This window comes from Opisthocomus hoazin, chromosome 7 (assembly GCF_030867145.1).
Source record: "Opisthocomus hoazin isolate bOpiHoa1 chromosome 7, bOpiHoa1.hap1, whole genome shotgun sequence".
Lineage (NCBI taxonomy): Eukaryota > Metazoa > Chordata > Aves > Opisthocomiformes > Opisthocomidae > Opisthocomus > Opisthocomus hoazin.
In genome coordinates, this window is record NC_134420.1 from 6,493,109 (window position 1) to 6,518,973 (window position 25,865).

A 25,865-nucleotide genomic window follows, 5' to 3' on the forward strand; every position below is an offset into this window, starting at 1 on the left:
TTGTGTGTTGTCTTGAACTGGGAGAAAACAAAGCAGGAGCCTTATTTTGCATTGGGAATAACAAGGTTTCCTTAAACAAAGCCATAATAAAGCTCTCTTCTCCCTTCCTTTAAATGTGCATTCACAAAAATAATCCTGGAAATATTCTTTGTATTTACATACGGTTGTCTGTGAGTGGGAAAACATATAAAGATAATTCACTAGTATATAAAGATATAAAGATAATTCACTAGTCAGAAAAAAAGTTCATTTTACGTGTACCTGCTATTTAGAAATACAGAGCACTTTTTAAACATTCAGAAAATATGAAATATCATCAGGAAGCTCACTAAACAGAGCATTTCTTTAGTACTTCCAGAGTGCCTCTTCAACTTTCTAAAGATAAATAAGCCAGTACATTTTTGTGGACTATATTTCATTCATGGATAAGACATGATCTAAGGTAATTGATCAAGGATCCCAACCATGAAAACCAAGGAGTTTAATTAAAAAGGTAACAGTGTTAAAGTGAGATCATGCTTGACAGATGAAAAATCAGACATCACTGAAATGACCAGGAGAAGCAATTTGCAGTAAAAGGAGAAACAGAGGGAAGCAGATACTGAACTAAGTCTCACTCTCCCACACAAAAAGAAATGCTGAACTCAAAACTTTTAGCCTTTAATTCTTACTCTTGGACTGTAGGTCCCATTTGGTGCTTGCTTGTGTGTTCTGAATAACAAAGTCTACCAAAAAACCACAAAAACAACAAAAAAAAAAACCCAAACCAAAACCTCCAAACAAAAATACCCACACCAAAGCACTGATTTTGCAGATATTTTTTTCTTTTGTAAAGATTACTTCTTTTTTTCTTCTTTTCTTTGTTGGATGTTTTTTTTTTTAGTAGTCCTATTCATTTCTGTATTTCACAAGGCAGAGGGGTAAGATGTTACTTTAAGATTGTGTCTTTTTATGTCTTCATACATCCCAATCCCTCGTGCATTTAAAGTAACATAACACTATATACAGAAGAACTTCCACTGACTTTATGGCAGGTACTCGTGGGGAAACCATAAGTGGCTTGGGTTAGGAGCTGCATGCTAACAAGCAGTGCTGTTACCGTTTATGTGCCGACAGTGTCCAAAAGGCTCCGATGTGCGTGACGGGTGTCTGTGTGCCGCAGGCACTGTGGAGCTGCTTCTCTCCAAGAGAAAATTCGCCTGTGCTGGAAGCCACGTTCTGGTGTGGACTCATTCCAGGTGAGAGAATAACCCCTCACTTCAACTGGCGTCGCAAATCTCATGCCTTATTACCTCACATTTAAAGTACAAGACTAATGGATTTTATGTTCCTTCGCTAACAATGCTGTGTGTGTATACGAGTGTGTGTTATTTTTTGAAATCAACCATACAAAAGCACCAAAACAATAGAATAGATACTCATCGTTGTTTAAATGCTACTGGAAAATGCTTGACGGCGTGATAATTGCGGCCATTCCAATTATGTTATTCAATGTGATGAGATGTGAAATGCTACTGCCAGCTCAGCAACTTTTCGAAAGATTTATACGTCTTAATTTCTTTTATTGTTTCAGACACTGTACTTAATATAAACTTGAAGTCAAAACTCAGATATTACATATGCTGAGTGTTTTCATCTCTTTGCAATATGTATTATTAATTGATTATGACATTTGTAGCTTTAAATGTGACTGTGGTCTTCTTTCACTCTTCTCCCACTGTCTCTTTCTTTCAACCTTATAACCTTTTGATGCTTGTGACTTCAATTTGTAATATTCCTTTTGCCTAAGCAGTAGAATACAGATAAATTATGCAACTTTAGTACTGTGATCTGGTGGGACTGAGAGTCTTCTGTAAAAAATACAGAAAACACAAGTTCTGGAAGATAAAAGTCTATCAAAAGGAAATATTTTGGAAAACATGCTGATAGCCCTACTTCCATGTGGACTGAGGAAGGAGTTCAGATGAGAACTTGGTTCTAGTCTATTCTGGCTCTCACTAAAAACTCTATTGCTTTAAAACTTTGATTTTAATTCAAAATTTAAAATCATGGTTTTTACTTTGCTGCAACAAAGTGTTTCTGCCAACTTTTTAAATTGACTTCAACAAGGAATCTCATCACTAAGGAGTATTAAAGGACTACATCAAATACAACAGCAAAATGTACCAGCCATGCTTGCATGCCGTTCACGTGGTTGCTTGCTGAAATTAGAAGTATATAGTATTCCTCTATGCTCTATGTTTTGCTTCATCGAAGGTGACAGTATTGACAATGTTGGATGTCCTCTGAGTTTATAGCAGGCTGAGCACTGAAATAATCTGTGGTGAGTCTCTGAGCAGTTGTTTACCCAGTGGTACAATTCAATATGTGGACGCGTGCAGAGCCCCAGTGAGCTCCACAGACCTCCATTTCGATGTAAACATTTTCCTGAGGAAATCTGTCTGCTAAATTGTAGCTGTCCTCTGAAAAGATCTGTCTTCATTTGTTCAGTTTGCTTCCAGGGGTAAAACTCCCCTGTAATTTCTGTGACCAACTCAACTGGTTGCGTAGAGGTAAAGGTCTACACTCAGCACAAGAATTATACCTGCTGCTACTGCCTGATGGGGAGGATGATTTTTCTGTTGTACTAGACAGAGGCTGAAGGCACTGTACGTGCAATTTTGGCAAATTTTTCCCAAGATAACATCAATAAATATAAACTGTTTCCTCCCTACCCCCTCAGCTGACCATCTGAAAGTCCCTCAACCTGTCTTACCTACAATTCATTAGCCAGTAGTTTTTGCACCCATACGGGTTTTCAAAATGAGGGAAAGAAAAGCAATTAATAGTGCAACGACTTACTCAGCAGCCCTTCACAGCAAAGCTCTTTACACAGAAGGAAATTTCTTGATGTATCTGTTACCTGCTGTCAGATGCATGATGAGAAATTGCCATGGGCTATTAAAATGTATTTATTAACTTTCGTGGCCTTGTTATGCACAATTAGTATGACATAAGTATCAATTAAAAGTGTAGCCATTTTAATTGCATTAGCTCTGTTTGAAGGTAACATCTGCTCTGCAGTGGACAGAACAGGCAATTCATTATCTTCCTGGGGACAGAGATACAGTTTTCCTTTCCAAGACCTCTTTCCAGGTAATCTAAACCTTCATTTCGGGACAGGATTTTCTATGCTTGTAACAACTCAAAAAAATTTTTTTTCTTCCTGAAGGATTTTTTTAAGTATTGTAACAAATACAACTTTTAATTAAACATCATGCAACAGAGCAACTCTGGAAAAGCTGAACATCTAAATCCTGAGTTAATAATAAGCATGCGCTGGACCCCAAAGTATAGCGCATATACCATTTCCTACACCTCAGCAACACTGAAAAGTCAAACCTAGGTGTAAAAAGGCAGGTATTATTTCTTCCATATACAAAGTGCAGACGTTCTTTACATGAAGACTGCTTTTGTTTCCAGTTACAAAAAGCAAGAAGGAGCAAAAAGTGTCTCTGAAACAGCCGTCTGTTTCTGTAACCCCAGGGTGGGTCATTGCTCCTGGATAAAGTGGCAGAAGGGTGCAAAACATGCTGAGAAATGCAGAGAGACAGAGATAAGACAGACAGAGATCTGCTGTTTGCTCATTATTTTTAATTTACAAACATTTAAAGAAAAACGTGCATCTTATTTCTTTATTAGAGAATAAAGACACCAGTACAGCTTTGGGTTTTTTTACGATATACAGAATCTACAAAACCCCAATGTATAAGTAGAGTTCTGGGGGTGAAAATCCAGAATGGAGCCTCTAGAGAGCCCGAATCTGTGCAGCTCTGCCAGTCTCACACCAGACACTCCAAGGCTGAGTCAGGGCCATTACTAATGGCACACAAGGTAAAGGTCTCCAAGCAGCGAGGCAGATGGATGTGTGGATGACAGGGAGACCCAGGGCCTGGGACAGAAACGCTCCTTAGCAGATGAAAGCTTTTTGAAAATGTTTCTACTGCAATCAGTTTTATTCTCTGTTACTACAAAGTAAATAAGACTGCGTATCGAGAAATAGCTGCAGCTGGTATTGTTTTTATTAAGGAAGAAAAAGGAAATTATCTGCTAATAAGCTCATTCTAGTTAAAATGTATTTGCTATGACTTGCTACAGTTATAAAGTTTTAAGCTGAATAGGATCCAAGCAAAAGGAACAGAGCCATGTTTCTGCAGGTGGGGGACATCACTTGAATGTTTCTCTGCTATTCTGCCACAAAAAATAGGACAAGCTTCCTGAGCTCACCAAGACAGCATTCATAGAGATGGGCAGAGAGAGCCACTGGTTCACGCTGGAGTCACCAGCACTGTATGCAGTAACACAGCTCTCAAATAAAGTAAGTTGTGCAGAAAAGGTTGAGGAATCATAACCATTTCATAAAACCATGTGATGAATATAGAACAAACACATCTGGTGTTAGCAAATACATAGCATTAAAAAAGTGCTGTTTGACTAATAAGTTGAAATGCTGATAGATTCTGAGAAAGGGAGATACAAAAGATGGTAACTCAAGTAAAATTAAGATAAAGTGATCTTTTACAAAATGTTGTGGCTAGGAATGAATGGATCTTCGTGATGATTGTCGTGTAACATCCAAGACATGTAATTGCAACCCAGAGGTTTGCTGTAAATTTAATCTGAGCTAGAAATCAGCACATTGCTTGCCAGATTGAACGGCAATTTGAAAGAAGGGCAGAAAGCTGCAGCTAATACAGGCAAGTACCTGGACAAAGGAGCTAAAAAGAGAAATTGTTCAGGGTAGGAGAAAGAAAGCATATAGACTCAGTTGCAGTTGATAGGCACTTTTGATGACTACAGCCAGTGCTGCTGTGAAAATAATTGAAGTATTTCCTAATACCACGGTGCCGCTGGACATAGTCTGAGAAGTTAATTTCCAAAAATGGTCTGCAATTTATTTCTGGGACATTTCTTAAACATTGTATATTTGAATATATCATTGGTTAACTCTCACCCTGCGTCAAGTCAGTTGGCAAGTGCATTTTAGAGACTGAAAGAAGCTAATGCTAAAATTATAGGAGCTTACAAACATATTGCAGTAAGGAGATTTCTTTTTTGCATACACATTTACCCCAGGGACTTCCCAGAAATTAATTTACAAAAAAATTTGATGGATAAGGAAAAAAGAGTGAAAGCTACAGAAAATATAGCTCTCTTTTTTTGCGTGGGTACATAACAAAAAAGGGGAGAAATGAAGATGATGTATTATTAAGCAAGTATGAACCAGAGACTTAATAAACAAAGAAATAGGAAAGAGATATTTTGATTGTTATGTGGCAAATGCTTATAGTGGTTACAAGTTATATCACCCGGGAGAAGTAAAAATTATTGTCATACACTGGTAGAGAAAGGGATAATAAAAATGAGAAGCAGATAACAGGAGCATTTTTATTTATCTATTTCTATCTTTCTGTACTAAGGAAGAGCAATTAATAACTTGGGCATGCGTTTCTCTGCCAGATACATAGCACTGGTCATATAGGAAAGCGAAAGCTCGACTTATGTGCTTTATCTTAATGCTATTATCTAAGAAGTTTCTAGCGGATAGCATACTGTACTGAGAAAAAAAATGGGGTATGTGAAAACCATTAAAGTATTACTTATTTCCCAGCTGCAGATCAGCTTCAGGAATGGGTGAAATCAGGGTTATAACTTTAGAGTTAATGTTCAAGTTCTACCCACAAATGGGAAGATTTCTGTGGGTGGAGTTGGTGCACCCAGATGGCGAACTGGGGGGTATGTGCACAGAAACTAGGCAGTCTGAACGTTGGGTAAATTAAATGTCATCCTTTTTCCTCAGAACAAATATTACTGTTTCTGAAAGAGCAGTGCACAGTGCCCACGGCAAACAAAAGCTGAAACTTTTTAAATGTTTCATTTAGTACATTAGATAAAATGCAGACACTTGTGCACAGCAGCTTGCGACTCTTCCAACGCAGCTCAGGCTGATTTTAACAAACAATTTTTTTTCTCTTCAGGAAACAAGCCAGCTTCCCCTGCCCGTGACAGAAAACAAGCACATCCCTTTGAATTAATCCAGCTGACGTTTGTTCTCTTAGCCAACAAGAAATTGTCATTCATCGAGAACTTAAGAGCCAGAGAGTAACTTAAAATAATCCTGAGAATACAATGGGGATGGAAAGATTGAAAGCTGGTATACTATATGAATGGGTTATTTTTGTATGAAACATGACTGTGTTTGGAGTATTTGCCACAGTTTGGGTATGGCTGCAAATTCCCATTGTCTGGGCAGGGTTATCCCGTGCAATGAATAGTAAGCAGGTGAGCGTGTGCTGAGCGGTGCTGGGCGAGTGAGAGGTACAGGGCGCCTCAAGTTGCTCTTTAAAAGCAGTGTACTCAGCTGAAGTGCGGAGTCAGAGAAGAAAAAAGCTGAGATGCAAAATGACAATAAAAACACACAGTTAACCTTAAAATTGCGAATTGTACATTGTGCTTCCTATATTATAGGTGCTCTGGGTTGGTGGGATTTTCGATCACCCACCATCAGTTTTAGGGCATGTCCACATATCCCATGTCTTTAATTTGATGACTCTGTATGTGTGTGTAGGTGTTTAGCTCATATATAGTTTTTTGACATAATACACCTTTTTTTCCTACTCATGGGATTTCCTAGGAAAAAATACCCAGAGCTGCATGTGCTTCATAAACAACTCTTGATAGTTTTTCAAACCTCCTTAATATTCATAAAAGAAATCTCCTATAAAGTGATTGTCTAATTAAAGATCTGCTTTTATCAATTGTGCTTTACAATCCACTTGAGCTTTCAGAGATTCAGTCAAGCACTTGAATTTTAAAGCTCATGGATTATTGCTTTGAGCACCAGGGATCAAAGCAGTAATACCACCATTAAATCTCATGGTACTTACTTCTCTCTCATATTGTCAATAAGCAGTATTTTAGTTCCTCATTTAAATTAGCCACTTCTTCTAAACTAGAGATTACTCCTCCTGTGGCTTCTTCTAAGGGGCTGGACTTTCAAGGGAGAGTGTTCTTTAAACACCTCATTTTGTAAGTGATCATTAGCAGTAAACATTGGAAGATTATTGATTTCCTTGCAGTCTGGAAATGTGTGGAGTGCTGTATAATTACAAGTAGCTTTGAACAGTGGTAGGTGTATAATTTGATGTTTTATAATGACTATTTAATTGCATTTTTAATAGGGTTGTTAGGCAGCTTGTGCATGGTTCTGTATGGAAGACTGAAAACGTAGGGCTGAGTTGGACCCGATAGCTGTTTGTAAGACCAGAGGTGCCTGTTCCTACAATGGCAAATGGCTCGGGGACTCCTGAGGAAGCACAGAGAGATGGAGGCTTCTTCAGCAATCTCCCAGCAGCCAGATAGTGTCGTCTTCAGGAACTTACTGGATCAGATGTGGTTTCTGACATGTTTGGTGATTATTGAATGGATGTCTAGCCCATTACCATCTCGGTCCCTCGGATGGCTATTGTAGCCCTATTGTGAGGAGATGTCACAGGTCTCCCACCTGGATGTGAAGAACAAGTTCTTTTGGTTTGATTTGAACACAGCCTCTACTTTCTTCACTCTATCCCCCTAGATTTTTGCTGGGGAAGATGGTGAAGAGCCTCTCTGTACGTGTCACTCGTGATTTGTAGACCACTACTGGGGTAGCTGTATCTCTCTCTTACTAATAACTGTTCTCTGCCTGACCTCATCTTCCCCTCCAAAAAAGCAGCATTGCCTGTTAAAGACACTTAATGAAACTGTGTGTTGAATCCAGGAATTATGACTGAACACATTTGGCACTTGCAAGTTTCAGGAAGGGATTCAGTTTGTTTGGACCTGGCTCTTCTGACCACTTATCATCCCCTGAAGGTTCATTTGCAGATGGTTGAACTTCATGATCTTAGAGGTCTTTCCAGCCTATGATTCTATGATTCATTTACTGCTTCAAACCCAAATGAATCCCAACCAATGCCGAAAAGGGGGAACTCTTAAATGGGAGGGCAGCAAGAAGAAAGCAAGTTTGATGGAAAGATGCAAGAGTGGAATATTTTATTTCACAGAATAAGTACACTGAGATATTCCACAAAGTACGTATAGTCCAACATACAGATGAACTTATGCTATTATGCAGATATAGGGCATCTGTTAGGCTAAGCTGTGAGGTTACAATATTACTTCTGTTGCTAAAGCTATTACAGCCATAATATACAAATCTAGCCAAGTCCATCTGAATGTGAAACATATTTCAAAATTGAGTTTCTGTGTAAAGGAGCTCTGCCTAAATTAGGCTATTTGCAAACAGAAATAGCTAAAGGTAATGCAAGAGAACTAGAAAATCCTGTGGTAAATGTCACTTTTCCTGACTTTATTTTTTTATCCTTTTCTGTTTTTAATTCCAGATTCCAGCCAGGTAGGTCAGATGGAAATCAAGCATTGTTTGACTTGTATGGCTGCCAGTTCTATTTAAAGTCCCCAAAGCATTTTTTTACACCATTGGGTCATTATTTTTAATAGAAAGCTGTTCTGGTGGATAGTGGAACTGTACTTCAGTTCCTCACCAGCATTTCTGGAGAGGGCTACTGGCAGTGTTTGGACAGTGCTTTAATACCCTCATAAAGATGCTGTATAAGTGCAAAAAAAGTCAGTTGAAAGATTTTTCTAGACAAAACTCTACTTCCATAAGCATTGGATTTGGTTGTTAATTCCTAAATATTTGTCATTATTTTTTCTGTGCCTGGATTATTAGCTTTTTTTCCCTGATAGAATTATATATAACTCTAAATTTCAATTTCCTATAACTGTGTTTGCTACATTTTTCTTGTGGACTGAATAACTAAGGTAGAAGCTGTTGATTCTGTTTTCAAGTATTCTGCCCCTGTTAGGAATTTATCAGCTCGATGTAACCAGTTTGTTATCCTTGCTGTGTATAAATACTTTCTTCCACTACTAATGACTGGACTAGACTGTAGGCTTTAAGGAGTTTTCAGTGTCTGTAACCCAGAGCTGAGATATCTGTGTTGCATCAGAAGCATTTTATAGTGACTAAAACTTCATGACATGTCAGGAACAAGAGAAAAGTAATTAAGTAAATGAAATGTCAATTGTTGCTTTAGACAGAAAATCTATCATTTTTGCAGGAAAACTTTTCCAAATTTTGGCCTTTGCAGAATCAGGCAATTATCAGTCTTGTGATCCTGATTTAGGCCATTGCCTCAGGGAAGTCAATAGTTCGAATTTATCTACTCATTTCATTGACGGGCTGAGCCTGAGTGAAAGAAAGTCACTCATTTCTATTACGAAACAAAAAAACCCTGGTTTTGAAGAAGAGTTCTGGCCATTGAAGTTTGAAGAAGAAGCTATAAGAAGGTGCATGGACCCTGAACTGTTTTTGCCTGGCAGTTCTGCTCAGCAGCTTCTGATAGCGCTTGGCCATTAAGCAGAAAGAGCAGTTCTGTAGGGTGGCCAAAAGGAAGGTAATTCATATGCTTATAACTCACAGAAGACCTGAGCAGCATCCCCACAGTTAGAAGCTGTTATGGGTGGGAATTTGGCCCATATATTGAAGCCAGATAAAACTGGGAAGATATAAAAAAAAGAAATATTTTAATATTTTGCTGTGTGCTCTAGCTCTTGTATTCTCCTTAGTACTTATCAGTGAGTACTAGCATAAAGCTGAATGCAATTTTGAGGAGTATATTGGTAGAGAGTAAAAGCACTGAGAAGTGCATCAGTAAGTATTTCAACAAGTAATCACACTCATTATTTTTTTAGTATATGAAGGAGATAGTACTGCTGGAGTAGACTCCTGCTTGAATGGAAGGGCCAAAAAAGCTGCAACTGGTTAGCTGGCGTCTGAAAAGAGTGGAAGGATGGATGTCTCTAGGATAGATTAGATCTCTAGATGTATAGCTATGAATAAAGCAGTCCAACATTTGCTCTCCTAAGGTGAGAAACATCCTCAGTTAAAACTTTTAAAGAAGCTTTAGAAATTATACATTTTTTACAGAAAAATCAAGTTGTTATGTCAGCTTGGACTTTAAAAGTGAATGTTTTATTAAACCATGATCTATTGAGTCAGAAGAAATATACAATGTGATTTGGTTAGCAGCACATAACTACTAATGAGTACCCAATGACTATTTCACAAATTAGTAAAAATTATAGCTAATTTCCAAATACTTAATCTCTGGAATAACTGGTTTTGCTCTGGTTATTCTTTCTGACGAAATATGCTCTCTGTAATACCCTTCAGGCTGCAATGCATGCAGGAGATCAGTCGTAGTCCTTACTATGGGGCTGGTTAGTAGAAGGCCATTATTCCACTTCTTGCTATATGCAATAGAGAGTCTGTTACAGTTGTGGTCAATTTGTGCTTATCAGTTTTGGGATCCCTGAACACAAAGGTGGTGCTTATTCCTGCTCAGCTCGGAGATCTAGAAATTTCAGTTTTCTCTGTAGGCAGGTTGAGCTACAGCTTTGCTCTTTATTGAACAACCTGACTATGGTTGATCACCTAATGATAACAGACTTCTAGATAGACAATGCTAATTAAGGATTACCTGTAGTCTGTCCATAATTCACTCTGCTGGAAATCATAAATAAAACTTCTGTAGGAGCTCCGGGCTCTGCTGGTGGAAAAATATTATCTCCACTGCTCTGCTTGCTGCCAAGCAGAAGGGACCTGAGGACTTTGTGTTCCAGAGCAGTTCGTCTGCTTAAAAACTAGGACATGAAAGTTGTTGCTACAAAAGCCAAACATGATAGGTTGTAATAAATTAATGCAATAAGCTATGCAGAACAAAGTAAAAATATTTAGCCTATTACTGAAGAATGCTTAATTCCAATAATTATAGAATCATAGAATCATAGAAAGTTTTGGGTTGGAAGGGACCCCTAGAGGTCATCTAGTCCAACCCCCCTGCAGCGAGCAGGGACACCGCTAACTAGATCAGGTTGCTCAGAGCCCTGTCCAACCTGGTCTTGAATGTTTCCAGGGATGGGGCCTCCACTACCTCTCTGGGCAACCCGTTCCAGTGTTTCACCACCCTCATTGTAAAGAATTTCTTCCTTATATCCAGCCTAAACCTACCCTGTTTTAGTTTAAAACCATTACCCCTCGTCCTGTCACTGCTGTCTCTACTAAACAGATTGTCCCCATCTTTCCTATAAGCTCCCTTTAAGTACTGAAAGGCTGCAATCAGGTCTCCCCGCAGCCTTCTCTTCTCCAGGCTGAACAAGCCCAACTCTCTCAGCCTGTCCTCATAGGAGAGGTGCTCCAGCCCTCGCATCATTTTTGTAGCTCTCCTTTGGACCCGCTCCAACAGTTCCATGTCCTTCTTGTGCTGAGGGCTCCAGAGCTGAACGAAGTACTCCAGGTGAGGTCTCACCAGAGCAGAGTAGAGGGGCAGAATCACCTCTCTCGACCTGCTGGCCACACTTCTCCCGATGCAGCCCAGGACACGGTTGGCCCTCTGGGCTGCCAGCACACATTGCCGGCTCATGTCCAGCCTTTTGTCTATCAGTACCCCCAAGTCCCTCTCAGCAGAGCTGCTCTCGATCCTTTCATCCCCCAGCCTGTATTGATAGCAGGGATTACCCCGGCCCAGGTGTAGGACCTTGCACTTGGCCTTGTTGAACCTCATGAGGTTCACACAGGCCCACCTCTCCAGCTTGTCCAGCTCCCTCTCGATGGCATCCCGTCCTTCTGGTGTCTCAACCATACCACTCAGCTTGGTGTCATCTGCAAACTTACTGAGGGTACACTCGATGTCGCTGTCCATGTCATTGATAAATATATTGAACAGCACCGGTCCCAGTACGGACCCCTGAGGGACTCCACTCGTCACTGGTCTCTATCTGGACATTGAGCCGTTGACCACTACCCTTTGGCTGCGACCATCCAACCAATTCCTTATCTACCGAACGGTCCACCCATCAAATCCATGGCTCTCCAATTTAGAGAGAAGGATGTTGTGGGGGACCGTGTCAAAGGCTTTACAAAAATCCAGGTAGATGACATCCATAGGTTTTCCTTGTCCACCCTTGGTTTCTTCTTCTTGGTTTCCTTCCCTGTCTCTCAAAATAATCTACCCGTGTACAAAACTCCTAGTGATCAGGGCCATGGCAAGGCTGGATGATGGGGTTTGCCTATAAGAAGGGTGCTTGGCATGGAAAGATGCTTGTGCAGCTGCTGCTTATGATTAGGAGTTGGAAGTCTGCTGTGGCAGGCTGAGCCGGGCAGAGGGCCAAAGGAGTTTCCCACCCTTGCACCCTCTGTGCCAAACGTCCAGGGCTTTAAAAATCTCACTGTGTGCTGGGCCACAGCACACAAATATGCACAGCCCTTTTGGGTAATGTCCCATCAACTTTGGTGAAAGTGAAGGCAGATGTCCCAGCAGGGTGAGCAGTGAATCGACTTGCCCTTTTGCAAATCCTGCTCTACTCTGTCTTGATGCCGTGGCAGCAAAAAAAGAGATTCGTCAAGTATATAATACTTCCAGTACATAAGAAAGATGTATTATGTACTCAGTGACCGCTGGTTTACCTGTATTTTATGTCGTTTGTGAACACAGATGCTCATAAGTACACACATTGTTATCAGGAATATAAATATTGAATTTTCACAGAAACATTGGTCTGATTAATGATGGAAATTTGAAACAAAAGGCTCTGAAGTGCTCTTACAACAGCATGTTAATCTGTTCAAAGTAATGATAAAACCTTTAAACTAGTGTGCTGTAATTACAGCAATAAGTAATTAGCACATTTAAAGGCCAGAAACAGTGCCGTGCCTGAATTCACTGGAGAGTAGCCAGGCAACAATATAAAGTGGCATTTTGTGAGGCAAATGGGGAGAAATGTGCATTGTCCTGAAATACAATTATCTTTAGATGGATGAAACTGTCCAGGTGCTTTTATTAAGAGACTGTTAGGCTCTCAAAAGCTGGAACTGTCTGAAACAGACACATATGCACCATATGTCAGATGCGTGACATGAGTATTTTCCTTTGTAGAAGGCTTCCAAGTTGCCTACGTAGTTAGTATGGCAAAGGCAAAGTGGCTGGGCAGCTTCCAAAATCAGGGAATGGAGGAGGTTCATGGAAGGAGGGTAGACATGTGAGTGACTGCTCACAGGATGCCGTGGAATAACCCGTGGTATCCCTGTCCATTCCCTGGACGTGGCATTTTGGTTGTCCATGCTATGGTTACTCATCCTATGTTCTTTCATGGGTGGGTGGACTGAAACAACAACCCCTCTGCCAAACCTAAGAAGCTGTTTTTTGCAAAAAAGCTGGGTATAATTCAACAAGGGAAGAGTCTGCTGCAGGAAGGTGCATGGCTCGCACACTTCGCAGGTGCTACTTCTGCTGCTCTTCTGTCGTGGAGCACCTCCTTGCCTTCAGCGCCATGCCCTACAGCTTGCTAAAGGTATCGCTGGCTTCGTGCCATGAAGACCCCATTCCATGAAAGCTGCAAAGCTGCTCTATCTTATATTTGTAGTGTTGAGCTGAGAGAAAAAAGAAAACACCTGGGACTGACCTTTGGGAAAGATGTTTTTTGTATTGTGAGCATAGACAGTAATAGGTTTCTTTTAAGCAGCGTTTTGGTTTTGGACGCAAAATGAAATCACTAATGAAGGTTTCAATGATCTTTGGTTTTCTTCGTTCAGGGCTGAAATGTGGAAGGATAAAAATGCATTTCTCTCTAAGAGCACCTTTCAAATAATAGTTTAAAAGATGCTTATAAAAAGTCAGTTAGACCTCAGGATCTCCATCTTTTTAAAATAGTAAAATGTCACCTCCTGTTCAGACAGCAAGACAGACCATATGACTCCAGCTTTCAAATCTGTGTACCTACAATTACGCTGTCATATCCAGTGCAAAGTACAGGTGGTCAGAGCACTGAAAAGAGAAAGGAATTTTCCCATTGTCCTACCACTGACAAAAATCAGAGCTTGGATAGTGTTGCCTTGACTCCAGATCTTCTGCTCTGGATACAAGACCACAGTTATTTAGATCACATAGAATAGATGTGGCACGCATTGCTAGGCTGTAATACAAAAAGGGACTTTAAGAAGGATAAGCACTTGTCGTTGATAAAAAAATGGGCAAAATCATTTTGGAAAGAGGGGAGGATAGGGAAGGTATTTGTTTATTCATTTTGTTTACATAGAAGGAGTAGATTCAATTTATCCAAAGAGTTTTGTTTTAGAAACCTTTTTAACTCCTCAGTTGTACTAAATGTCAAACACTGTATCTTTCTATTCACAATTCCAATCTATCACTTTCTAGGAAAGAAAATACAAAAGCATAAGGCCAAGAAGAACACTGAAAAACAATTTTTTTTTTTTTTAATTTTTTTAACAAGGTAGCAGCTAGCTCTCAGAAAACGATGCTGGAAAATGTTCTGGGGGGACTGTTACTCTCTTCAGATAGTTACTGTCTTAAATACATGCATATATAGCCACACAAACTCTCATGCTTTGTTTCTTGTAAAGAGTGTTGTTTCGTAGCAATAGTCATTGCATGAGTTTGCCACCGTTATTACAGGGAAATTTAATTTGTAGCGATGTGATTTCATTTCAAATTTTTTTTTTCATCATGAAAACATGCTGTGAGGTAAGAAGGAGAGTGTAAGCTGAAAAAAATCCTAAAATTACATTCATTTTGAGAACTTAGAGTAAACTAATTACAGGCGACTTTCATGACAATATCAGGCAATAAAAACTGACATCTCTCAGAGTTAAAGACACAAACGAAATTTGGAAGACCACTCCTGTGTTATCTGCCTGGAAGTTACCTTAGGAAAAGAATGACTTGAAGTATTTAGGAGCTAAATACTGTTCATGCTGTGTAAGGGTAGGAATAACGGCTGGATGCTTGGTTAGTCAGAAAGGAATCAGTTTTTCAACTAATATAACGAGTACCAAAGTACAGTAAAAGCAGGCTCCCCCAAGAGACGGGATGCCTACAGGAACAAAGACATGGCAAATCACAGTCTTTTCCTATGCTCCCCTTAGGTATGAGTCATACTGGCCATGTACATATCAGCAGGTAGTCAGGACCAAAAGGATCCTGCTGATGCCTCGCCTTTGCATTGCAGAAGTTTTTTGTTTTTCCCTGCTCTGGTCCTGTTCAAGCGATGCCTATGAGGACCTGGGGTGTGCTAGTTGCACATCTTCCAGTTTCGTTATATCCAAAAGGAACAAAGCTTTGTGGTCTGACACTGAACTATGTAGAGAGAAAACCACAGTAAAAGAAGTATAATGAGATATTTACTTCCATGTGAGCTTCAGATCTGAGCTGAAATGCTGATGTAAGCGTATTTATTATGTCCATGTAGCTATTTCAACTGAGAAGGGAATGAAATTTCCTGTGCGCACTGTATAAAGACTGGAAGAAGGGTCTGATGCTTGGTTAGTCAGAAAGGGAACAGTTTTTCAAAACGAAAGCAAACCTGGCTGAGTCATCACCTCTGGGAACAGGATTAGTGAAGCAGAAGCAAAGGATAAAGAGTGGAGTAATGTGGAAGATTAATGGAGACCATTGCTGTGTTTCACTTTCATGATCTTGCCTCTTCAGCAGAAGTTTAGAAGGTTGCTGTGATAATTTTATTTAGTTCAAACTTTTAAGAACAAGGAGGAAATCTAAATGCGTATTTTCACTAACAGACTGCATATACCCAATAAGCTTATGGTGATGGAGATGGTCTGCTTTTTGACCACCGATTTTAGGTGCTGCAAATTAGAATATCCTTACTTTTGGATTTCTTTATATGATGCTTGAAACAGGTAAGCTAAAAATGTTAGCTTGCATTCCAGATCCTAATTTGTAGGGGTTTATTGTGTATAAGCACCTCAGACAGACACTTCCATTTTTTTTTGAAAGGTTCAACAAAATGAAGCTCTACGAATGTTTCCTAGACTGTTTCTAGATATTATTGTTGGATATATGGAGTTTTGTGGAGCTGTAGTCTAATGCTTTGGTTTCCATTGTACAGGAGCTGCAAAAGTGTCTTCTTTCTAGCTTTTCTTTTCAGGTTTAATTTCTACTCAGAAATTAACTGTTCATTTCAAACTTTAGAATTTTCAATACTTTCAAGAACCTCTCATGCACTTACAGAATACAAATAATATGAATTAAAATCCAGCTCTAACTCACAGCAAATTGTATTATATAACGTATTTTTAAAGATAAGGGTTAACTGATAAGTGTGTCAGCCAAGTAATTTCTCTGAACATTAGCCTTGTGTGTATCATAAGAAGCAGGCAGCCATTGCATTATGAACAGGTTCTGATGTGCTTCAAAGTTGTGTAGCGATGGGAGGACAATGTTAACAGGGCACCGTATACTGGCAGGTTTGCATTCATCTAGTGAGAACAAGGTTTTTTACACTTTAGAGTGAGGACCCTGTGCATTGCTGCTGCGGGGTACGCAGGAGGGACGGGTCGTGCATGGGAAGGTGCAGCACGCACGCATAGAGGTGTTCTGCACAGCGCCTGAAGATGTCTGAGGTAGTAATAATCATATTGATAATAAGGGCTGCCTTCTCCTTAATAATTCACACAGAGATTGTCTTTGTTCCTGCTGAAGCCTGTGACAAAGCTCCTTTTATCCACAGCTACTACTGTGTTCCTTCTTGAGCATCGTGTCTGAACAGAGAAGATGCTCGATGTACTCACTTTTCTGATTAAGCCCTTCCCAGGTCTGTTCCTTCCAGTTCCAGCTGGCTTTAGCTTTCTCATATGTAGACAGTCTCATCTGCTTGAGTTTCCATGAGAGGGTTAGATATTGGGTAAAAGGACAAGAAGAAAACAGAATTCCTCACCAGCTGGGTAGGTATGCGTATACGAAATACTCTAGGTACAGTTTTGACCCATCCCCGCAAAGTATGAGCCCTTGCTTCCTGGTGTCAATCTATTAATTCCTCTGGGACTCTGTATCAAATCACTGGGACCCGTGTCTCTGTTAAATTTATTTTATTTATATTTGCTACTAGATGTCATTGCATCTAGACAGGGCAGAATCCAGCCTGAACCTACACTCACTGCCAATCCACACCAGTGGTCTACTGGAGTATCTGTGGTGTGGTGGAGCTGAGAGCAGTGGAGAATTTGAGGAAGTTCCCTAAATTTAAGGTAACACTCAAGGATGAATTTATCCCCTCAGCAAAGGGGCCCATTGTGCCTTCTATCACACTCCCATCAGAGCATGATGTGAGTGACCTGTCTTACTAGCGGGGCTGGAAAGATAGGTCAGGGTAGCTGGAGGAAACACCAAGTTTCAGGTCTCAGGAGCAACTAGCGCTTTGAAACACCAAGCTTGGACTCACTGTTAAGATCAAGGCAAAGGTGAAGGCTGTGTGTGCCCTATTACAAAGTATGGTATACATCTTGGGAAGGTATTCCAGTTTATTTGTGCTGTGTGTTACGTTCATGTATGGAAATCATATTTTGAGATGTAAGCAGAAGTGAGCAGAGTTAATGTGGAGATTTCAGCTTTGCTCTACACTGCTCCATGCTCTGAGTACTTGGTTTCCTATCCTTCATATTACAGGAACACAAGATTCTTTCAAATAGAGTATAAATAAAACCTGAAGTCAAAGGCAATAATTGGTAGGATCACTATGATGAAGCTTATTCTGTGGGAAAGAGACTCACCATTTTTTAATTTTATTTTTAGTAAAAGATACACAAATACATGTGTGCCCCACGTCTGGCTTATCTGAGTTGCTGCGCTGCAAGTTGTTTTGTTTGCAACTCATTAGTCTGACTGAAGAAAGCCCAGTTTTATTTTATGCTAGTGAAAATACTTTCCTTTTTTTTTCTGGATAAATTCACATAAAATATGGATAAATATCTTCTAATGAGCAAGTATTCACCGAAGTTTCCCATTTCATTTTTTTTTTAATCCCTGAGTATTTTTTACATATTTTTAACATGCAAGTATTTTGGGATCTTTGCATGCTTCTTGCCCGTGTTATTCTTCTTGTACAGAGAGACCATTTATCTGTTTTGTCTTTTTTGTGGAAACCCTCTTTCTTTCTCCCTGAGTATTAAGAACAAATCAATAAGAAGTAAAAGCTTAAAAATATTCCCAAGCTGCACGTAAAACAAATAGGATTTTTAAATGCTGATTTGACATCCCGTCCCGCCACACTTCTGAATGAGACAGAAAAGGGAGGTCCTGACAACATGCGGTCATTTAACAGATCCCATGACACTTTTTTCAAGAGTAGAGGTGAAAGCTGCAATGTCGTGGCTTAATTTCATTTGGATAATTACATTCTACCTACTTAAAAATTCCTCGCTGGTTTCTGTTAGAAAAGATATTCCTCATTTTTCTCCTAAACTGTTGTGTTGTGCATTGCTAAAAGGCTCTTGCCCTTTACCCCAGTAGAAATGCTGGTTCCCGAACATTTCAGTAATGACTGAAGTGATCATCATGTATCTAATTTGCAGTAAAATTTCCTAAAGCTTCTCAAATGCCACAGGAATTGTGGAAATATAGCAGATACTCTACTCTGCCCCTTTTAAGACCCTACAATGCACCTCATTGTCCCATGTTTTGGAATAGTGATTAGGAAATACAAGCATAGAATCAGCAGATGAAAAATATTATAAAATATTCCTGGCACTATATCTAGCTTGTGGGTGGCATTTGTTGCTCAGGAATGTGCACAACAGCTACACATTCTTATAGTATAAACTAATTTAAGATTACAGGGCTAAAGCTAGTAAAATTATCGTAATGGTTTTTTTAATCCCACCTGATAACACTCTTCTAAATGTGTTGACACTGTAGCTCATGCAGGTGAAGCACAGTTCGGAGGGTTCCCAAGAGCTTTGTGAATGTGATTTCAATGAAAATATAATTTAGCTGAAGCCTGAGGTCTGTGGGGACCCCTGGTGCAACAAGAATACCGAAGTATTTCTAAACGAGGCTACACTGCGTGAAGAAGATGCTTTGTGAGGCGAGAAAAAGAGTGGTAGAGATTTAAGGCACTCATCCTACCTGATCCTCAAGGCAGAATGGTGGGCACTCGTCTGAGAACAAAGGCTGCAGCTCTGGCTGGAGGGTCTGCACCATCTACCCCAGCGGCGGCCGATGCCTCCACCCAGATGGAGCTGCTGAAGGGAGAAGCCGCAGTGTAGACCTCAGACTGCAGAAAGCGTCTAGAGTTTCCCCTGGGGCAGGGGCAAGTGGCAGACCTGCCTGCAAAAGGTGCGCCTGGCAACACCTGGGTGGAGGACACCCTGGCTGAGGTGAAGGAGGTGGTAAGAAGGCTGTGAAACATCAGGGAAGCTGAGGAGGAGATAAATAGCTGGTTCCAAGCACAATGTGCAGTGGACCCATAGGGCACAGCCAAACAGCCAAAAATTCCCACATTGGCACACACAGCAGGGAGGGGATCCAATAAAGCAGAAGAATGGAAGCTTGCAGTGGCAAGGACCAGCAGCATGAAGAGACTTCCCCTGAAACCTGAGGTGCCCTTGCAGAACCACTTCACCACTCTGCAGACTGAAGAGGAAAGACTCATCACGTTAGGAGAGACACTGGAGTTATCTAAGGCAGCCCGACCTGCTCCCCATAAGAACTAAGAAAAGGCAGTGGGTGATAGCAGAGGAGGGGTATGGGGGCACCCATTTGCTGACCTGACCCACTCCCTAGAGAAGTCTGCTGCTTACCAGGGGCTTGTATCAGAGATGTCACCAAGAGACTACCAAACCTCATACAGTCCATTGACTATTATCTGCTGCTGTTATTTCATGTGGGCACCAGTGATACAGCCAGGAGCAGCCTGAGGAGTGTCCAGAAGGTTTACAGAACTCTGGGAGTGGCAGTAAGGCACTCTGGAATTCAGGTAGTTTTTTCATCAGTCCTCCCAGTCAAAGCGAAGAGGCTTGAAAGGACCAGTCGAATCTGGCAAATCAACAAATGGTTACAGGACTCATGTCACAGCCAGGGATTCAGCTACTTAGGCCATGCGACTCACTTTGAGAAACCTGATCTACTGACAGCTGATGGGGTCCATCTGTCAAAGCAGGGGAAGAGCATCTTCGGTCATAGGCTTGCCAAGCTGGTGAAGAGGGCTTTAAACTAAAGTTGCTGGGGGAAGGGAACCTCAGTCCTTCCCACTGCTACCAGTTTGATACCAGTGCCAACAATAGATGCCCAGAGCCTGGAGAAGGGTCACAGGTCAGCAGGAGAGCACCTGAAGGGCAGCACAAAGGAACTCCAACCAGTAAGTCAGCTCTATTGAGGACCCAACTTAAATGCCTCTATGCAAGTGCGCACAGCACGGGGAATAAACAAGAGGAGTTAGACACGTGTGCATGTCTGCAGGGCTATGATCTTATTGGCATCATGGAGACATGGTGGGATGGCTGCTATGACTGGAGTGTTGGAATGGAAAGGTATGGGCTCTATAGGAAGGACAGGCAGGGGATAGGAGGAGAGGGTGTTGCCCTCTATGTCAATGACCAGCTGGAATGCATGGAGCTCCACCTGGGCATGGAGAAAAAGTTGCCCAGAGAAGCTGCAGATCCCCCCTCCCTGGAACTGTTCAAGGCCAGGTTGAATGGGGCTTTGAGCAGCCTGGTCTAGTAGAAGATGTCCCTCCCCATGGCGGGGGAGTTGGAACTAAATGGTCTTTAGCCCAAACCATTCTGTGATTCTGTGATAATCTGGTACCTGATAATCTGGTACCTTGCCTTTGCCTGAACAAGGAGGTAACTTGAAGAAGTTGGAAGTATTCATGCCATTTAAGTTTTGATTCATCCAGTGTGAAGTCTAGCACCATTAGGAACAAAGCTATTTTAAGTTTAGTAGTGTTCCAACCGAAACATCTAAAATGTGATTGCATGTTATAATTTGAGCTCTTCTAAAAGCTCAGCAAAACAAATAAAGCCTGTTTTCCTCCCTGCTCTATAACTCCCTGTCCCAGGCATGTGTTTCCGCTACTCACCTTGTAGTGGCTGTGACTCTTGTCTGACCAACCTTGTTTTTCACGTGCAGAAAGGCTACACAGGGCTGAACCCTTTAGCCCTGGACTCTGCTTCTGATGATGGGCAAAAGTGAATGCTCAAGGAAGGAGAGATAAACCAGATAGTTGTACCCCTCCCAAACACTCTCCAGCAATTTGTTAGTCCAAGACTTTCTAAGTCAGGAGAGGCATCTAGGTATGTGATAACTCTCAATGCATTTTTCAGCAGAGAAGTTGTCAAGCAAGACTTAACCAGTCCTTCCCTGAATGCTTATAAGTTTTTTATTATGTGGACAGGTGCTGCGGTTTAGCTATGTTCTGTGTGATGGACCCCTCCTTCTGTTTGCTTTCAACCTGCTAGCTGGTGGAAACCAGGTAATCCCATCTCTTTCTTCTACTGCAGAATGCGGTGAAGAGCTGATCTGCCATCCTCTCTCTGACACACATGTCTTCATCCAGGTCTGTCTTATCTTCTTTTAGTCACCTTTTTTCCAGACTGAAAACTCCTAACCTTAATCGTTCTTTGGGCACAAGTTGTTCCTAAACTATGATCATCCTTGTTGCTCTTGTCTGAACCTTTGGTAGATCTGCTCGGTCGTTTTTGAGATGGGAAAGCCAAACCATGTTATTCAGTAGTCCAAAGTTCTGCCTTTTGTTCTCTTTTCTTTCCTGGTAGTTCCTAAGACTTTATTTGGTCTTTGGCTGCTATTGAGCTCTATGCTGATGTTTTCTGGAGCTGTCTATCATAATCCCAAAATTCTTTCCTGGTAAAGGTCAACTCAAAGTCCATTATTTTCTTCCTGAACTTAGGATTGCTTTTTACTGTGTATGCCATATATTGTTGTACACTGACTTTTATCTGCGTTTTGACACAAAGCTGCTCAGTGTCTTTCTAGAATTCTTTGCAGTCAGCTCTTAGCTTTGCTACTCTGAATAACTTTCTACCATCAACAAATCTTGCCACCTTGCTATTCAGTGCATACCTATAGTACTACAGATGTGTTAAATATCAGAGATCTCAATGCAGAATACTGTGAAATGCCACTGGAGATCACTCTTGATTGAGAAAATTGTCCTATTCTTCATTTTCTACCTGTTCACCAATTATTTTACCTATTTTACTTTTTATGCAAGGGTTACCTAAATATCTTCAGAGCTTATAGTAAGAGGCTCGGTTAGGAGTTCTTTGGAAGCGTAAATAGATCGTATCAACAGGATTTGCCCCGGTGAAAACCTTACAACTCCTTACAAAAGCATCAGGTTTGTGAAGCTTGGCTTTCCCTACAAGTGCTGATAACATTTATCCAAGTGCTTCAGTTCATCACACACATTCAAGAGTAAAATCATTAAAAAGAGAGTCAAGAAAGTAAATCAGTAGAACTTTGCTGTGTTGGCAAGTTGACCTGACTTACCTCCTAATCAGATGAGCACTGAGCATCATGCTGGTGGGTGCGTGTGACCTCTCCTTTCAGCAGCAGCGAGCTGGTGCTTTGGTCAGGATGTGGAACCAGCTGGGTGGTGGTGATGTGACTCCATGGGCAGCAGCTGTGGCTTCTTCCTCAGCAGATGGGCATGGTGGCTGCTGGACTGGGCCGGTGTGCTGGCTCGAGGGCCAGCACTTCTCACCAACCTTTTCTGACAGAAGGGGAGCAAGGCAGTTGATTTTTTTTCAGAAATAACAACCAAGGTGTTAACATGTAAATGAGTAATGTAAATGCTCTCAAAATGATGCCATTTTCCAAACCTGGAAATACAAGTCTGAAGGGGTTTTCCATGCCTGTTCAGGGAAATTGCTGAGGCTGAGAAACATTTTGTGTCTCACATGTGCAAGATTCTGTGTGCACAAGTTCTTGCAGGTGTGAGGTTCCAGGTCTCCTCCTCCCACCCAGTTTTCCTTGTCATTAGCAGGAGTGGGGAAGAGAGCTTTAGGTTCACAGGTCCCTTTTAATCAAGGCAGAGGCATTGTGTTGGTCTGTTGTGGGACAACATGCTTTAAATATCCTCTTTTAAGTAGCAGTCCCTGTAAGAACCCGGTAAGGGTTAAGTTCCTTGACTGGAGTAATGGAGTTTCTAGGTGTGTCCCAGAGACTCCATTTAACTCCTCTGACAGATCCAGTTATTTAAGGCTGCTTAAAACTTCTAATAGAATTTTCAAAGCAAAAATTATTTAATTATATTTTAAAGCCTTCAAAAGAAAAAAAAAGGAATACATTAAATTGTTTTTAAAATTGACTCATAACTATGTAACTGCAGTAACATACAGTGTAAGTTCTGTCACTATTAAAATATACAGGAAAAAAGAGAGAGGTCGTCTTTGCTTACTCAAATGTCCTACTGAATTCAAATCAACAAATTAAAATGTAAATTAAAGTCTCTCTTTTTTAATTTTTGCAGATGCAGAAAGACTGTGAAGATAAACTTCAAAGGTTCTGATGACTGTCTCATTTTCTCCTAGGGAACTTATGAACACCATTATAACGTGTGAGTGTAAGACAAAAAATATCTACTGGCTTCACTAGGATATTATACTTCAATATTTGCTTAAAATCAAACACCTAAGTTAAGTAAATTTAGAGAACTTAGAAGTCTTCTAACTGCTCTAGTGTTCAAGGGGTAGGTGGGGATATTTAGTAGATGGAGCCAAATTATTGTTACCCAGTAAGCTAACTAATTGAAATCTAAGACTGCTTTATTATTTTGTAATATTTTTCACAAGGAAACAGAAAATGCATCTGTAGTTGCCTGTATTTTGAATACAGCAGCAATCCTTTCATTTGAGTCCAGCTGGTAGTGGTTATTCATGAATAATAATTCTTCTATGCAATTTTTTATGTCTGTTTCATAAACTGTATTCAGACTTGCTGGAGAAAAGCTAAGTAAAAATAAATACATTCCCAGCAACAATCTTCTTTATTTCTAGCTCTTTATTTAGAGGTGATGTATTTTGGTTGATACACCAGACAAGCTGCACTTGCAGGTCCATATATCTGTGTTTCAGTTTCTACATTAAAGAAAGTTGCAACTTCATTGCTTTGAATAGAGAAGACAAACGTGTAATTTCCAGTTTTGCAGAAGTTTACATCATGCAAGTCTCTGAATGTATTTTTTAATTGTTTTTTTTCCTAAAACTGTTGCGTGAACTTAAATCAAGATCATTACAAACATGCAAAAGAAGTTAATTAATTTTTTTAAAAAGAGACCTATTTCACGGGAAAAAAGCTAGTTCTTTAAATTTTCTATAAAGGCAAAAGATATGGCAGTTTATTATGTAAGCTAGTTGTGAAAGCAAACTTATTTTGGTACAAATACTTAAAATATTGTCTGTTGTCTTCTCATTTATCTTTTTTCTTGTAAGAGTTTGCCCTTGTTGACTATGGTCAGAATGTCCCATAAGGTGGCATGGGACAGGGAAGGTGGCCTCCATTTGTCCTCTCTGGCATACAGGAACAGACAGGCTGGCTATATGCCAAATCTAGTTGCCTTCTCCTACTATTCCTTTTAGGTATCTAATTATTAAAAAAGATCGGTACCCGCTGAGCTTTTTTTTTTTAATATGAATGGAAAGCTTTAACGTCGTCTGCGTATGAGCACTGAAGACACCTTGCAGCTCCATGAGATGCAGAGCACCTTGCCAAACAGGTTTAGCCGCCATCCTGCTGCTAAAATCACACTGAAATGGTGAGCCGCGCTAGGCTGAGTAATATACTTGGGTTATTTATGAGGTGTGGAAAAGAAATGGCACCTCTGAGGCGTTGCTGAGGTTTTACACACCTTCCACTTTTGAAGTGATCAGACCTGCCAAAAGAGATAAACCTTCATTTGTCTCAGGCCTTTCTTTGTCTTCAGATGTGAAGTTTCTTTCTCTCGTAATGCTTCAGCACAAACCTCAGCCTCTTTCAGGGAAATTGACTTTTTCCACATTGCTACCTTGATGGGAAGTCATCTCTCCTGTGACTCCCTACTTGGTTTACTGGTTTGTCTAGAGGCTGTGGCAGAGCCCAGAATTTCAGCCTGCCCCTTAAACAGTTGGGCTAATTCAAGGGTTGACAGACTCATCTGAAAGACAAAAAATAGACAGCATGTCAATAAACAATAGTTTGGGAATTTTTCCTGTCCTGCTGTCCCTTACAATATGTTCTGGATGATGTGCTCTGCCTGTAACATTTGCAACCACTAATAACTTCTGGGAGGAACCCATCGTTCAGTGTGCAAAAGCTCATTCTTGGCCACAAGACAGAGGGCAGGTTCAAGCTGCTAATATGTCTGCAGTTATTGGTAGCAGGCTGGGATTTCTTTTTGTTCTCAGTAGTTTTGGATTTTCATAGATCCCTCTAACAGAAGATTTTTGTTTAATCAGTCTGCCTATCCATATTAAATGGAATAAATAGTATGGCGCTTTCACTGCTTTGTAGGTTTGCTGTTTTTCTCTCTGCGAAGTCTAGCAGAAGTCATGAAACTCTGCATTTTAATATTTCCGTGGCCAGCACATGTGGATCTCAGTGGATTTAAAGTTCCCTAATGGGTGTATGTGTTCACTCTTTTGTCGCACCGAAACTAAGCTGGTGTGTGACACTCACTTTCTAGGTTGTGCTTTCCAATGGCGTAACAATAGATGACACGGTAAACAACAAGCACTGACAGCTCTTGGGTTTTTTAGAATATTTTTGCATTAATAATGTTGGGTTTTTTACAATCTTCCAACCAATTTTGCTGGGGATAATGAGGACTTGTCATAGTACCTGTCTTCTGTTGCACTTTATCAGTTCTGCTGAAATCCAGCTGGAACGAAGTTCATTGTTCCGCCCACGACATAGTAAGGGGAGGGGTGGCTTTTTACTGAAGTTCACGTACTTTGA